This window comes from Podarcis tiliguerta, assembly GCF_965153285.1.
Source record: "Podarcis tiliguerta genome assembly, chromosome: 7".
Lineage (NCBI taxonomy): Eukaryota > Metazoa > Chordata > Lepidosauria > Squamata > Lacertidae > Podarcis > Podarcis tiliguerta.
The window spans coordinates 28,677,708-28,694,959 of NC_139540.1; the positions used below are offsets into that span (position 1 = coordinate 28,677,708).

General features: G+C 39.5%; 1 long non-coding RNA gene across 1 annotated transcript in view; it reads left to right on the plus strand.

Moving 5' to 3' along the window:
* Positions 1–11,351, plus strand: part of LOC310682580 — a 49,914-nt gene extending 38,563 nt beyond the window's left edge. The window contains exon 3 of the long non-coding RNA XR_014514018.1: positions 11,239–11,351. This is a non-coding gene — a long non-coding RNA (uncharacterized lncRNA). The remainder of the gene's footprint in view (positions 1–11,238) is intronic.
* The last annotated feature ends 5,901 nt before the right edge of the window (positions 11,352–17,252 follow it).

Genomic DNA, 17,252 nt, shown 5'->3' on the forward strand with positions numbered 1-17,252 from the left:
GGACACCCTTGGGGGGGGGGAAGCATTAGAACATGAATGGGGAGAGGTGGTTTGATGGGGGGGATGCAGTTTGACTTTTCCAAACATCTACTAGAGTTACAGTAATGCAAATGAGTTCAGAATGTGACCTGTCATATTGGTGTTCTTTAATAAAATGTATTATCTTCAGTAGTTCACAGCTCACTAGCCACACACTAAAATCAATTCAGATCCCTTCATGTGATAAATATTTGGAATTACAATAATACCCCCCAAAAGTCAAAGAATAGAGTTTCCTGCAAGTTATTGCCTTTTATTTTCAAATTGGATTCAGTTTGACACTGCAGGAAGTGAGAATAGCTAGTGTGAGCCATTACCTAACTGATACAGCTGTTGGTTTCTATATATATCTATAATGTTTGACGTTTTACTGTGTTTGACATTTTAATTTGTTGGAAGCCACCCAGAGTGGCTGGGGCTGCAAGGTATTATTATTATTATTATTATTATTATTATTATTATTATTATTATTATTATTATTTCCTGACTGGCAATTTTTTTATTTAACTTGTTTGAAGTTTCACATAAGAACTACAGATGCTATCAAAGTTGCAACTGTGTTGAGTATGATAAGTATTTCAGACTATGCAGAAACCATTTTGGAGACAAAAATTCCACTTTGACAGCTAGCAATAAAGACTTTCACTTTGTAATGAATGTGCTTTGCCATGCTTATTGTCTTCTCCTTATGTGGCCTACTCAGTTTCATAGCTATGTCACTACTGGACACTCTGAAATCCATGGAGTCTTGTGTAGAGCACAGGTAACCTCTTTCCCTTCCTTGCTGAACCATTATTTTTCATATTAAAACACCTTGACAACCATGAAAGGTATGGTCTTACTTTGATAGCACTCTTACACATGGGTCTCTAATTGGTCTCAAGTGAAGGTTCTTCTTGGCACCACAAGCTGCTTTTATGTCAATGTTAATCCCAATGTATACCTAACATGTCCTGATCTGAGATAACTGATATGTCACTCATTCTCAGCTTAACCTACCTCTCAGGAATGGTATGAGGATAAAATGTGGTGCAGTATTTATGCTGTCTCCGGGTTTTTGGAGGAAAAGTGGGGCATAAATCACAAACAATAAATCACAAACAAACAATCAAGAAAGCAAACCTCCATTTCCATCTGCTTTTAGTATTGTTGCCAATCCCCTATTCCTTTTCCCCGCCATTTCCTGCTATTTTAAGACTGCAATGCAATCTGCAGATAATTGATGTTTTCGCTGCTCTTTGTTTTATTCCAGAACTGGAAGCCATCTTGAGAAGTCCAAATGGAACTTGACAGGGAGGTTATTAAATTTCATAACTAAAATAAAATTTAACAGAAACATATCCTTTGAGTGTGTTTGATCTATTTGCCTATTGCTGCTATATTGTTCAAAGGTACCTTTGACTTTGATCTAAAAAAAATCTGAGGAAGAAAAGTAAAATGAAGGGAAGGTTAATTCCCACCTGCAGCAATACCCTTCTCGCTGGAATCAGGAAGACTTTGCAGAATAAAAGATATGTTCAGACACATTAAAATTGAGTTAATTATGGGCGATGCAAAAATGTGCTGCTCATTAACATCTACATGGAATAAACCATCCTTTTCGTTTCATCCAGATGTCCTCATGTTCAATAATATGAATGCTAATCTCCACTGTACAGTTTTTAGTGTGCTTACCTATATTGATAATTTGTGACTGGATTAATAATAGGGTTCCTTGATCCCCTCACTACCACCCTCCAAACATGTGATCATGTATTTGTATTTTAATTCTACTGTTTTATCTTACTCCTTGCGCGCCACCCAAATCTCTGTGATGGTCTAATGGGGCAATTCTGGTGGTTCCCTACACCCTTGTCCTCTATTAAATACCATTATGAACTTAGTGAGGGTTTGGTCATGGTGGAGATGAAGGTTTTGTTTTTAAAAAACATTTCATTGTTTCAAATATACTATTATTTCACAGGCTATAGCTTTTAAGCAAGAGCAATTGATTAATTGTAAAACCACCCTGCTTCCATTAAAAACAAAGTATCATACTTAAATCCCTTCTACAGAATTATGTATTTAAAAAATATCAAATCAAAAGCAAGAGTCTCTTTTTATGGGGAAAATTAATGCTAGTGATATATTACTGCAGCTAAGTGTCCTATTCCTTGTTATTTTCTGATCGTATTTCATTGCACATTCCTTCTGTTTAATATGTATGAAGATGTTTGGTGGAAGAAAAATGGTTCCACATTAGATACTAATCATAGTTCTGGACTTATTAATTATGCATTTTAGATTATTCTAAATTATGAAAATGGTTAATATAGGGCTAAGAGGATGATCACATAGAAGTATATTTAGGACGCACATGGAATAATCCCCATTCACACAACATTTTGAATTATACCCATGTTACAGTGGGCAGGACATTTATTTAACTCAGCCCATTTATTTAAGAGAGCAGCATTATAGTAGATAAATACATTGACCTCCTGATCTGTGGACCTTTATGCTATGCTAAGGCACCCACCAACATAAACATTGCCGTACCGACAGCAAATACTTGACACATCTGGATTTGGTAAACTGTGTGCTCCAGAACAACAGCTCTCAGCCAGGAAACACCAGCCTGCAGACCCAACCAAAGAACGGTTTATGAAATAGTATGATACTGTTCCTAGGAGTGACCATTTAATATCCAAGGTTACCTTCCTGTTCCAGAAGTTGGCCAGGCCATCCAAACAGTCATAGACATGAATGACTACATCTCTGGCAATGCTGAGATAATTGATTCATTCATTAATTTTCCAGGGAGATGTTATCCTCACTGACAAATTACCCCAATCGTGAGACAACTCACAACAATGATGAGACTTAATCTCCAGAACACCTGTTCTGAGTCACCATCTCTGTGGCTGTTGGTTCTCTGAACATCACTGACTTTTGCTTTAATCTTTGACGCTGCGCTGAGTTCCCAAACCGACAACTCACACGATCAGAGGGAACTGACATGAAGCAAATGCCTCCCCAACCACAACTACCAAATAAAACACCCTCTACATGAAAACTGATGGAAACCAACGCTTGTACACATGTCACACAGATATTGAGGAACCATTCTGGATCTTTCAGATCCAGCTGACAAAAGTCAGCTTTTTGTGGTAGAAGAAGAACTGGGGCAGTGGGATGGGTTGGTAGATTCTTCCATAATACTAACTGAATAATGACCATGTTATGTGGCAGCATGCCAAAATATTTGTGGGGAAACCAACTATACCAGTCCAAATGGTAAGTACAGAAACAGAGCCATCTTTACCATTGGTCTTAGTGGTTTGTTGCGCCAGGGCGCCGGCCTCTCAGGGGCACCCTAGCGAGTGGGGGAGCTGTGCGGCTTTGCTGGCAGCCTCCCCTTTCCCTGCCCGCCCGCCAGCTGTGCCCCACCAACTATATGGCAGGCGGGCGTGCAGCTTTCCTCCCAAGCATTTGCATCTGCTAAAGATGGCATCGTTGTCCTCCTGCTGCTTCCTGCTGCTTTCTGTACGTCCCTGTACAGAAAGCCCCATAGGAAGATTGACAGCAAAACACTATTTCTCGCTGATTTTGGCAGCTTTTACTGTTGCCATGTTTGCTCTGGACCTTTGCATAGCAGCATCTGCTAAAATAAATGAGCATAATCCATGGATTGTATCCTTTGCTATTCCTTTAGAGATCATCTGAAGCTGTTGCTGAAGAAGGAAACTGCGAACCTATAAGGAAATTGGAATCTTCATTTGCAGCCTGCAGTGTTAATAGGACTCATGCAATCTTGAAATAGAGTGGTTGCAGCTAGAGTCTGCTCTGCAATCATAATTCCATAATTCCAAGTTACAAAAACAGATTTATGTTCTTGAATTGTACTCTATGGAGTTCATTCTGTCAGTCTGGCTGACAAGGTACGGTTTATGCATGCCTTCTGAGAGCTGGGGTAATAATTGTGTTTTTTTTTTTATGTGTCATCTTCAAACACCCACTATTAAAATAACTGTTTTTGAGAAAACAGTTTAGCGTGTTGGCAATTACAGGCATCCCTTATTGGATGCTGAAAGTAAAGTGCTACAATATAATAAAAAGCTTTTTCCTCTGTCAATATCAGTTCAGAATAGATTTTAGTGTGATTTCTTGGAAGGATTTCACCGGAAAGGATAGATCATCAAAACAAGTTATGCTGCTTCAGTTCCAAACTTATTTGCTGAAATCTAAAATAAAGCTGTAATGTATTGGAGAGGTAAAGGTTTTCTGTTTTCTGCTGCTCCAGAGAAGCGGACACGGAGCAATGGATCCAAACTACAAGAAAGAAGATTCCACCTAAACATTAGGAAGAACTTCCTGACAGTAAGAGCTGTTTGACAGTGGAATTTGCTACCAAGGAGTGTGGTGGAGTCTCCTTCTTTGGAGGTCTTTAAGCAGAGGCTTGACAACCATATGTCAGGTGTGGTCTGATGGTGGTTCCTGCTTGGCAGGGGGTTGGACTCGATGGCCCTTGTGGTCTCTTCCAACTCTATGATTCTATGATTCTATTCTAGGTTTTTGGGGGGAAGGGCAAATACCCTTCACATTGCAGAGCTTCCAAAAAAATTCAGCTCCACAACAGAACTGAACAGAAATTTGCATTGCTTCCTCCTGCATTAGCAGATGCTTCGACTGAATCAGAAGCCCCTCTGCGAAGGGAAGGGCATGAATAGGATTTCACCCTGAAAGCTTAGTTTTTTCAAGGCAACTGGCTTCGACTAGGTTATTATTTTCTCAGCACTGCTGAAAAGGCGGAGTAGTAATTAGCTAAACTTGTTCGCTTCTTTCTTCCTGTCTCTGCTGTTTATCTGGACTGCCACTGTTCCACTTCCCACCTGTCTTATGTAACTGTTCTGTCCAGTTCAAATGATTATTTCAAGGACAAGCTGCAATGTAATCATTTTGGGACTGTAAATCTCTCCATACCATTCCATAATGTTTCAAAGGGTTTCTTCCTTAACAAGTGAGCAGTGGGATAAAGACTCCTGTAGAACTGAGTCTCAGAATTGTTGCATGCTACAGATGAAGATCTTCTCTCCTTGTATCAATCCATCCGCTGCGTTCAGGTGAGTGTGCATTCTGCAACAATTGCAGAAGTTCAACGCTCTGGACTCAGATTGTCTTCAGCAAAGCGGCAGGAATAATTGCACGCCATGTAAGATGTTCTAAAATGTGAGCAGGGCTGTTTGTAGCGTTTAAAGGAGCAGTAGCGAGCCTTACCAGCCCAAGGTTTCTCTTGTGAGAAACCTTCCAGGGACTGTATATCCTTGTGGCAGCAGCGAAACTATGCAACCCCTCGCCTGTTGATACCAGGCCTTCACTGCATTCATTTTGATGTGTGCTGAAGATATTCTTATTTAGACAACCCTATCCAGATGTTTAGAAAGTTTGCATGAGTTTTAATTTGTTTTAGCCTATTCTATTGTGGTTTTAACTTTCTGTGTGTTTTAACTTATGGTTGTAATTTTAAAAAATGATAATGTTGTTTTGTTTTCATTTTGTAAACCACTTGGAGTTTTCCCCCCTACAATAAAATGGTATATCAATTTTGCGAAATAAATAAAAAATAAATACCCATGGTGGGTGGAGCAAGAGGCAAAAGTGGTCAGAGGAATCCAGGTTTTCCACATTGTTAAAGGCCTAGATCTTTTTACACATCTCAGAAGTCATGTTAATTAAACATTAAAGCCTTGGTAATCAAATAGGCATCCTTAAAATTACATGCTGCAATCCATGTAGAAAGAAATGCCTTGGCTTTTCTGACTTCTTGAGCAATGACATTCAATGTCCCTTAAAAGGAAAGTTGTACAAGGGAACAATTTTCAGCAAGTTGGATGCCATAAAAATTCTTTCTTTTGAAGAGCCATTATGTCCTACTGTGCAGTGAAAAGAAAAGCGCTGGAACAAATTCCTGACTAGAGTATAGAATTGCCAAGCTCAAAAGAAGTATTCTCTCAGGTGCAGGGCTGACTAGGAAGCTGTTTAATCCTCATATAATCAGATACTTATTGAACAAGACTTTTAAAAAATTCTTCTTTCTCTTCCATGGAAATGATGGTGCACAGCATAATATTTAGGAAACCTAATCTCAGAGTGCCCGGTAATTCTGGTGACAGCATTCTGTCTGGTGCACATGAATTTTGTTTCTGTACTAGCAAAATTTTATACTTATATATTTACATCTGTAGACTGATTGGGGGAGGGGAGTGTGATGTAGTAGTGTCAGGCTGAGTGTCAGACTGCCTAGGAGGTCAGGACTGAAAACTCCACTCAGCCATGAAACTCACTGGCTGACCTTATGCCTGTATCTCAGTGTAACCTACCTCTCAGGAGTTGGATTTTTTTGGTGATGATAAAATGGGGAGGTGGAAGAACCATGGATACCACATTGAGTTCCTTGGGGGAAAGGTTGGCTATAAGTAAATAAACAAGGCCAGGTTTACCTAAAAGGCTCTAGGAATACCAGGTTTTATAATTACCATTGTAGTCATTATTAATATAAAATCAACATAGTAATTATTAATATTGTATTGATACAATTGCCAAGAATATATACAATGGACACATACAACTTACTAGGGCATTCTGTCCCCAATTTTGCCCTGGCAGACTGAGCACAGCTAATATGTCATTTTAGTGAGTTCATACACACACACACACACACACACACACACTCTCCAATTAAACTGTTTTCAGGCAGGCCCAGCCCTTCCATTGTGCAGAGTGAAGCAACTGCCTCAGGCGGCAGATGTTCTGGGGCAGCAGCAGCATACCTTGGCTACTAGAATGTCTAGACAACCCCTCCTGACTCCTGACCTGGCGTCCTCTCTCAGATGTCCTGGTGAGTGTTTTAACAGTGAGTGGTGGCACTGCACTCTTTAACAAACAGGCATCACTTTTCAGGATTTGAGTAAAGACTATTGGTGGCTATCTCATACCAGAATATAATTGTGCACCATTTGCTGCACCAGTTGGTTAATCATCATGCTATGATTCTCCAGCAATTCATGGTTCATGTCTATATTTATGTTTCACAAACCATAACATGGAATGTTTTTTGAAGGACTGTGCTTTTAATTTTGGGCTTCTGAAGAGGTTGATGCTTTAATACCACAATTCCCAACACAAAAGCATTTGGAATCATCTGTGGAACAAATTACTTGGTGTCCTCAAGTTGAGAGAGGTTTAGATGTTAGATCAGGACAGACATAAGTATTTTATAAGGTAAAGGTAAAGGTACCCCTGCCCGTACGGGCCAGTCTTGACAGACTCTAGGGTTGTGCGCCCATCTCACTCAAGAGGCCGGGGGCCAGCGCTGTCCGGAGACACTTCTGGGTCACGTGGCCAGCGTGACATCGCTGCTCTGGCGAGTCAGAGCCGCACACGGAAACGCTGTTTACCTTCCCGCTAGTAAGCGGTCCCTATTTATCTACTTGCACCCGGGAGTGCTTTCGAACTGCTAGGTTGGCAGGCGCTGGGACCGAACAACGGGAGCGCACCCCGCCGCGGGGATTCGAACCGCCGACCTTTCGATCGGCAAACCCTAGGCACTGAGGCCTTTACCCACAGCGCCACCCGCGTCCCTTAAGTATTTTATAGGAAAAGGTTATTATATCCATTTTCTGTGCAATCTTAAAAATCTATGACTTACTTCAAAGAATAGAAATCTATTAGGCACTGGCTAGCAATTTCATTTCAGTCACTAATGATATTATTCCATTAGATACACCATCTATAAAAATATTCCAAATGATCTCTTCATATTAACACTCTAACACATTTCAGCCTTATGATGAAGGGTGCTGAAAGCCATACTTAAGGTGACAAATTGGCTCACAGTTTAAAGGGCTAGGTCAAAAGCAGCATGTTGCAGATCCATCTGGTCCATAGTCTTGATTAAAGTGGACAAGGTCATCAGCTCGGAAGGAGTGCATTCTACCTGCCCATTTCTTTACCTTTTCCGGGCTCAGTGATATATATTTTAGAATGGGCAATCATGGCAACATAGAAAGCAGCCGTATCCTGAGTAAGACTATTAGTCCATCTAGCTCAATACTGCTACACTGATTGGCAGTGGCTGTCCAGAGTTCCAGACAGGTGGCATGCCCAGCTCAGTGTAGAGATACCAAGGATGAAATCTGGACTCTTCTGCTTGCAATGTGAGTGCCTTCCCAGTAAGCTATAGCCCCTCCATTTTAGATGGTGCATGAGTTGGAGAAGTTATAAACTTGTATTGGGGCTGCTGCATGTATCCAGTGGCTGTTTTGTGATGTTGCACACTTAGAGAAAACACTCGGTTTGATTGATTTGAAAGCAAGTATATGGGTCATAAACCATCAGACTTTTTCTAGGTTACATGGTTTAGTATGCAATAGAGATTGAAGATCTGTGCGGAAACTATTCCAAGGGGCCTAAGCTTAATCTTTTACAGCTAGACCAAGCTGCTGTGGGGAAAATGTATTGCCATGAATTATTCAGCAAAGGAGAAAATTTGGTGGAATATTTTAAAGACCAATTTACTTTATTTTACTGTCAAGCTTGCATTTAAAAATGTCAAACTGCATGCATTTCATACCCAGGAATATCTGGGACACACAATTTTTCAAAATCTAACAGAAGGTGAAACAGATGTTAGGTTGGGACCATAAATTTTAATTCCACATTGAATTAATTATTGGTGACAGAAAGTCTATAACTAAAGTGGACACATCCTTACTGGAATTTCTTGTTTAAGAAATAAATTCTCTACAAATTCCATACTAAGATCTCTGAGTACATGGTTTAATACATTTTGACAGCAATTCAATAACTATATTTGAAATGCCTGTTGTCTGAAATTATTTCCCAGTGTGTGACAAGGGATTAATTTAGAATTCATTTGAGAGGACAAAACTCAGACTTGGTCGAGATTCTGAATCACCACTCGCTCTGTACTTTTCCCCACAATGGTGGCTTAGTCAATCAGTATCTGAATCAACATTAGAAGCCAAGGTCAACCACACATGGCCTGGTTCTTTTTATTATTATTATTTTGAAGAATACTGTAGAGAACACAAATCCTTTAGGAACTCTCTTCCTGTCAAAGCCCCATCCTTTTCAAAGAGACGGTGGGTGCCGGAATAACTTACTGTCCCCATATGCTTGCTGAAAATATAATTCCATGTAGCCACAATACAAACAGCTTGAAATACTCCCCTGAAATAAATGGCGCAAGGAGTAGAGACTGTATCATTCTTACTCATTGCACCCTCAAAATCAGATGAAAGTAAGGCCCTGTCAAAACTGTGAGTGGAGATCCATGCATTCAATGAATGGATATAAGATGGGGAAGATGCTATGGCTGCAGTCTCTGCCTTCACTCTGTGTATTCCAGCATACATCTGTAACAAGAATATCTAGTTACCGTACTTCTCTACCTGTGATTGAGGCCCTTTCATTTTAGAGTGCCTGATCATGGGGGGAGGCCTATGGATGCACACAGTGTATGCACAGAGCCACAATGTATACATTAATGTGTACGGCACAGGGTGGAATCTGCAATGGCTCCCTTGAACTATGTTCATGTAGAGCAGCAGCCACACTTCTGAAAAGGTCGAGATATATATATATACAGTGGTGCCTCAAAAGACGAAAAGAATCCGTTCCGCGAGTCTCTTCGTCTTGCGGTTTTTTTTCGTCTTGCGAAGCAAGCCCATTAGTGGATTAGCGCTATTAGCGGTTTAGCGGCTATTAGCGGCTATTAAAGGCTTAAGGGATTAGCGGATTAGCTGCTAAAAGGCTATTAGCGGCTATTAAAGGCTTAAGGGATTAGCGGATTAGCTGCTAAAAGGCTATTAGCGGCTTAGATCAGCTGATAAGTGGCTTAGATCAGCTGTTAAGCGGCTTAGCGAACAGCTGTTAAGCGGCTTAGGGGCTTGGGGAAAAGGGGGGGAGGGGGGGAAAACCCGCAGGAACTCACAAGACATTTTCGTCTTGCGAAGCAAGCCCATAGCAAATTCGTTTTGTGAACCACCTCCAAAACGGAAAACCCTTTCATCTAGCGGGTTTTCCGTCTTGCGAGGCATTCGTCTTGTGGGGCACCACTATATATATATATATATATATATATATATATAGTGTATATATATATATATATATATATATATATATATACTGGACAATATATATTGTCCAGTAGCACCTTAGAGACCAACTAAGTTTGTTCTTGGTATAAGCTTTCATGTGCATGCACACTTCTTCAGGTTTTTCCCAGGAGGGTAGTAGGAGATGGGCGATTGACTCAATGGGTATGGTAAACCTGTTAACGACTGCAATTAGTCCTACAGGAAAAAGCAAGGGATAGTATGCAGTTGATTAGCATATGCAATGAGACAGGAAAGGGGTTTAACATAAGGCTGATTACCTGGTTGAGTGTGGACCTCAATTTAGGCCATGGGAGAAATTGCAAGAAGGTAAATATGACTGATGGCATCGTCCTAATGATAAGTGAATAACCCAAGGAAAGATCAGTCACACTAGGCTATTCAGTTCAACCCCCAAGCCTGTTTAGTCCCTGTATGCTCCAGAATGTATGCAGATTATCAGATCCATAGCTAGAATATAAACTCTATGTAAGAAATATCAGCCCAGCTGATAATTCTCAAAGAAATAGTGTGTTGATTCTGTGTGAAGCACCACCTAGACATGCCATGAAGGAAAGCAAAAAGGAGCCCTTTTCACCTTACGTCTGAACAGTTAATTAACAAATTACAGATAACAGTATGTGGAAAATGGATAGTGCTCCAATCCTATACACATTTAAGTCCCATTGAACTCAGTAGGAAAGATTTCTGTGTGGGCATGGACAGGATTGTGCTCTAAAAGAGTTAGATAATATACCATTAAATTAGTTGATTGCTCTTACATCATTTGCAGAAGACAATTTCAATAGAATTAATTCCTTAAAAACAAACCCCACAAAAGTCTCTCTGAAATTTGATTTAATGTGCTTGCGGTAAATTCTTGCAACTTCCATTTACAGCATGAATATATAAGGACATGGATGTTTCTACATTTTAATAAAATTTAAACTGTCGCCCAATTCTCAGCTCAGTCTAACAAAGAACAGTGTTAAAAACTATAATTAAATGCTTAAAAGATTTATCCTTTGGGTACGTAGAAGAGAAGAAGAAGAAGAGTTTGGATTTGATATCCCGCCTTTCACTCCCTTTAAGGAGTCTCAAAGCGGCTAACATTCTCCTTTCCCTTCCTCCCCCACAACAAACACTCTGTGAGGTGAGTGGGGCTGAGAGACTTCAAAGAAGTGTGACTGGCCCAAGGTCACCCAGCAGCTGCATGTGGAGGAGCGGAGACACGAACCCAGTTCACCCGATTACGAGACTACCGCTCTTAACCACTACACCACCTTCGCTCTCTACGTAGCAAACAGTTGTTCTATAACTAAAAAGCTTTGGAGAGTCAACGTACAATTATGGACAGAGCAGGTTCAAATTTCAGGGGCACATTTGAATTCAGCATTGCTTCTGGGTGTCAAAGTGGCTAAGACTAGGAGAACTCCGAAACTATCATTACTCAGTACACTTCCAAATAAACAAAGCTATGTACATTGTATGCAGATTGTGCATGCATTTCATGAGCACAGCTAGGCTTTTAAAAGGAATTTGCTGAATACAAAAATTATGTGGATTGGTGGTTACTAGGGACAATAGCAAAAAAGGCCGTTTCTGTTTTCAAACACAACATACTTCTGATTACTTTTGATTACAGAACACTGTGGTTTAATAACAGTGGGTAGAAATTGCCATCAAATGCTGGTTATGGATCTTGTTTGTGTCAATACTAGGGATGGAGAAGAAATTCAATTCAGTTTGCATTTAAAGATGAACCTTCCTACTTTGCACTTTCTGATACAATATGGGAACAAAACCACAGCCATCCTCCAACATTTACACTTCTCTGAGTTTTGCAAAGGAGTCATCCAGCCAGCTGTGTAAAAAATAATAATAAAACAAATTCATATAATAATAAAAGTAAGTTAAGGGCTTTGTGAAATCATATGTGCAGTGGTACCTCGGGTTAAGTACTTAATTCGTTCCAGAGGTCCGTTCTTAACCTGAAACTGTTCTTAACCTGAAGACCACTTTAGCTAATGGGGCCTCCTGCTGCTGCTGCACCGCCAAAGCACGGTTTCTGTTCTCATCCTGAAGCAAAGTTCTTAACCCGAGGTACTATTTCTGGGTTAGCGGAGTCTGTAACCTGAAGCGTATGTAACCGAAGGTACCACTGTATTAGGAATATTTGCATAGAACAATGTGTGTAGGAGAAATACTGGTGAATTTTCACGAGGACTTTATGAGAGACTCAGAAACCAAAACTGTCAGTTCCACACATCCCTAGTCAAGATACACACCTTCACACTGCCAGCAGATAGTATAGTGAGCTCAGTGGACTTTTAGGCTAGTAATCTCTCAGTGTAACCTACCTCACAGGATAAATTGAGGAGGGGGAGAGACATGTAACCACCTTAAGCTCCTTAGAGGAAAGGCGGGATAGAAATATAAAAATAAATGTTTTATAAAATTAATCCTAAGGCAACCCATAACCTATTATGTAGAATTCCCGACAGCTCAGTTGATATCTTTTGATTGGTCTGCCTCTGTTGGTATTTGCTTGGGGAGTGGGGGGAAATCAATCAGCTCTGAGCGGAGCCTTCCTTCCACCCAGCTTCTGCAAATTAGTGAGTTAATCCTTTTATTTGCTGGAGCTCCCATAAATTACTGCCTGAGTAAACCTGGTGTTTGCCAAAGGTTCAACATGTTTCTGATTGAGTTAACATTATGTTTGCTGCAAAGGAGAAGTCCAGAGAAGGCTGGAAGGCAAGGGAAAGTGAAAACTGCACTCTAATTGCTGTCAGATATTGTCTAAGGTGAATCTTACTTCCACAATGGCAATGGAACAGTAACCTCCATCACATCTTCTTCTTCTTTGGCGATCACTCGTAGCCAAGTAAGATTGTCTTCCGTAAACAATGTTTTAACAGTGGGTCCGTAAGTGACTGTGGAGGCCAATTCTGGATCCACACATTCTTCCGCAGTGGGGACATAGGTTTCTGGGCGGGAGTTGATCATGGTGAGAGTTTGCTAAGCATGCCTTCCTCTTAGCATGTTTCTCCCTTTCATCCTGAGTTTGAGCGTCTTCAAAGTCCATGACATCTTTGGTAAAGGCTGTTCTCCAACTGGAGCGTTCGCAGGCCAGTGTTTCCCAGTTGTTGGTGTTTATGCTACATTTTTAAAGATTTGTCTTGAGAGAGTCTTTAAACTTATTTTGTTGACCACCAGCATTACGCTTTCCACCAAAGGGTAGCAGGCTAGCTTCAGTGATGCAAACTAGGCTGTGTGAGGACCCAACTTGCCCATGACATCCAAGGAGCTGTCACCCTTTGGAATGGGACACAGCTGTCATGTCCCCAAAACCCTCATCCACCAACCCTTGCATCCATGCTAGGATTCTGACCTGGATCAGGACCCTTGGACTGGGTTTTAATATTGTGGTGCTGTGAGAGGTAGGATAAGGATTTTGTTTTATAATCAAGGAAAAATGGCTGCAATATTTTATTCTTAAGCATTTGCGGGATATGCAAATTCACAATATCCATTTTCTTTTAACAAATAAATAAATAAATCACAGTTAAAATGTGTTGGAGGGCGGGATTTTGCAGATAAAGGATCAATATTAATATCAGATGCCTTTTTATGACTTTTACCAAGAGAGGATTTACTGTCTGTGAGTACTTATTCATAGAATATTCCATTGTCTTTTATATATGGTTATCATTTGAGCACATTATCTATATGATTTTATGGCCATTATGTCAATGTGTTAATATCACAGGGCAGAATAATGTCACTTTTTATTAAAATGTTATTAATACCCTTTTGTATAATGCCTTTGTAGGAAGAATATTAATAGCACTCTATTTCTCTGCATGCTGTGTACTGTACAATGAATACTGTAACCTATGTGATTCATAGACAAAAACAAACAAACATTTTCCAAGTAAGAAATATCCTAAGACTCAAAATACAATGGAGAGATGATTTACAAACAGCTTTTAGATTCTGTGTTAAATTACACAATAATAATTATGATTGCTGAAGTAGATATGTTTACTATGTTTGTTTTTTGGATAGTTAATTTTTAAAATATAAGTAGCCACTTGAAGCATCCGTGTTGAGCTATTTCAATTGCTTTTGTTTAATAAATCTGATTTGCAATGGGGATTGAATAATTTTGATTGCAACTGTAAGTGCTAGCTAGATGGGAATCATGATTCAGCTCCTCCATGATAATATGACAGCAACAATCGCAGATAACAATGCCTCTCAAAGCGAACCATTCACAGTAGGATCAGGTGTTAAATAAGGTTGTGTTATTGCCCCAACTCTATTCATGATTTTCATTGCCATGATCCTACACTTTGTCGAAAGGAAACTCCCCACCAGAGTAGAAATCATATATCGAACAATATATAACAAACCAATGTCCCCACTCTGGAAGGACGTGTGGATCCAGAATTGGCCTCCACAGTCACTTACAGACTCCTTGTTAAAACCGTGTTTATGGAAGACAATCTTACTCGGCTACGAGTGATCGCCATAGAAGAAGAAGAAATATATATTTAAATCAGTGCTTTTTTTCTAAACGAAATGTTTAGGAGTACTCTCATTTTCCTACTCATATTGGAATACTGCCCCTCAATGAAACCAAATTTAGATTCACAAAATGTTTAGGGGTATGCATACCCCTGCCTCCCCCCAGAAAAAAAGCACTGGTTTAAATATAGCAGTTTGCATTTTCTCTCTGTGAAAATATCCAATGCAAGTAACAAACAAAAACATGCCAAGCTAATTAGAATATTTCATTTTAAAATAGACTCATGAGTGTATTAAGCAGCCAGACATATAATGTACAATTATGTAAAACTTATTTGCATCATTAGAAAAGTTCAAAACATAAGAATGTCATAACACAATTTATTTGGCTGCTACGTGTCACTGACAGGGGCCTCACAGTATTAAGTTTTTGTAATTACACCATTGCCTGTACGACTTTACAACATGAATTACCGATACCTCTGGAATACTTAGTCAAGTAAGTTTTCTTTAATCCTGCTGGAAATTGTATCACCAACCAAAGAGAAGAGTGCCAAAACATCATCATAATCCTATACATGTTTATTAAGCAGTAAGTCCCATTACATTCAGTGGGATTTATATCTGAGTAGAATGGATTGGATTGCTGCCCTAATTTATTCAATATACATGCATAAAATAATCATTTCCTTACAATGTCTGCCATTGCTTTCAAGCACGCCACTTTTATCAGAAGATGACATATTAATGCTAAACATATATTTATAAAGTCTAATTTTCCACAAACATTATTGGGAACTTTCAAAGAAAGCCCATTATTATCTGGTGAAGAATGGTAATTCATATTCTTTCTTTCTTCATAATGGAATAAAAATTAATGCAGGTCCTCAGAACTGGAAGAAAATATTGAAAATAAGTAGGGTTTCTTTTTTTAAAAGTTTCACTGCCTTGTTCTCTTTATTGTCATTTGTCTTGAAGGTGTCAGTAATATACATTTATAATATTCCCAATCAGTACTGTTTGACAGATAATTTTCAGATAGAATGCAATGAATTATAAGTAGCCCACCACTATTATGTATGTGACTGACAGTGTAACAGCAAAAATTAATAGTTTTCTTGCAGTTATATGAAAATACCAGGAAACACACCCTGTCAATAGCTTTCTTGTTTAGCTTTCCTTGACTGGTAATAAAGAGTACAACATCTCAGAAGTTCACTGTACAGCTGATTTATTATACACTTATAGTGCTGTTTCAGGAAACTTGCTGATTAGTATATTATATAGTAAGTCTTCTGAAAGAGATATATAAACTTCCAGCTTGGTTCTTTTATTTCTGGATGACTCCATCTTGCCAAATCTTTAAATATATACAGCAAAAAGATGGGAAAAGCAGGTTATTTGGGGGAGAGGTCGTCAATTCCCCAGTCTACCCAATTTGCATGGTTAGACTTTCTGTATGAACAATCTTGAAAGACAAATGATAAAGGGTATGTGCAGGTGGGAAGAAGGTTATACATGAATGTATCCCCATGTTTAAAATCTCCCCGCATGTGCAGTGCAGCAAATCTTTCTGCTGGCAAATTAAAGAGAAAGCTTCCACTTTCCTCATATAATGCTATACGCAAGATTATTATTTTTTGGGTCCTCCTTTTTATATGCAATCATGTATGTGTGCAATTTCCTCATATGCATTTTGAGGTGGTAAAGCCTGACAGTGGCTAAACAGATTGATTCAGAGTAATTCAGTGGTTAAGTTATGTGGTCTCTGCATTCAAAGTTGTTCCACGTGTTCTTAAATCAGCTGGATTGCACACCTGATTAGAAAGAAGAACCAGCTTACAGAATCAATGGATGCCCCCATCATAAATCCATCAGGTCAAGAGAGTATTATCACTTGTCCACCAGTGTTTGAGGAGTGTGTTCTTCTTTCCTGTAGAAAACTCTCTGAAATCTGATTTTCCTTCTGCATTCTGATGTTCTGGAAGAATGTGCCATATGATTTTTGTGAATGGCTCAATTGACACCCAAAGGCAGGAACATTGTCCACCACCACAAACACGTACAAAATGCTGGTTTCAGGAAAACCTAAGGATCAAATTTTCACACCCTGTTCTCCGTACACGTTACTTGGAACCAGATGCCTGTTCCGTGAGAGCCAGAACACGGTCAACAGGTCCTGGGTTCTAGTATTATGAAACAGAAAAAGAAACTTCTTTTCAACCACTTCTACCACAGCATGTCCCCCCTTGCTCACCTTTTTTATAAACTACCCCACATGTCGTAACCTTTCCTCATAGAGGTATTGCCACAGCCCCTTTCTCATTATGAAAAGGCCTTCTCGGTGATGGCTCCCAAACTCTGGAACTCCCTCCCTAGAGAAGCTACACAGGCTCCCTCCTTGTTCTCCTTCCACTGGCAGGTAAATACCTTGTTTCAATGGCCTTTGATAATTGACCGCTTTAAATGAAAGGGATGGTGCTGTGCTGCTTTTGTTGTAATCATTTCTTATGTTTCAAATAGATT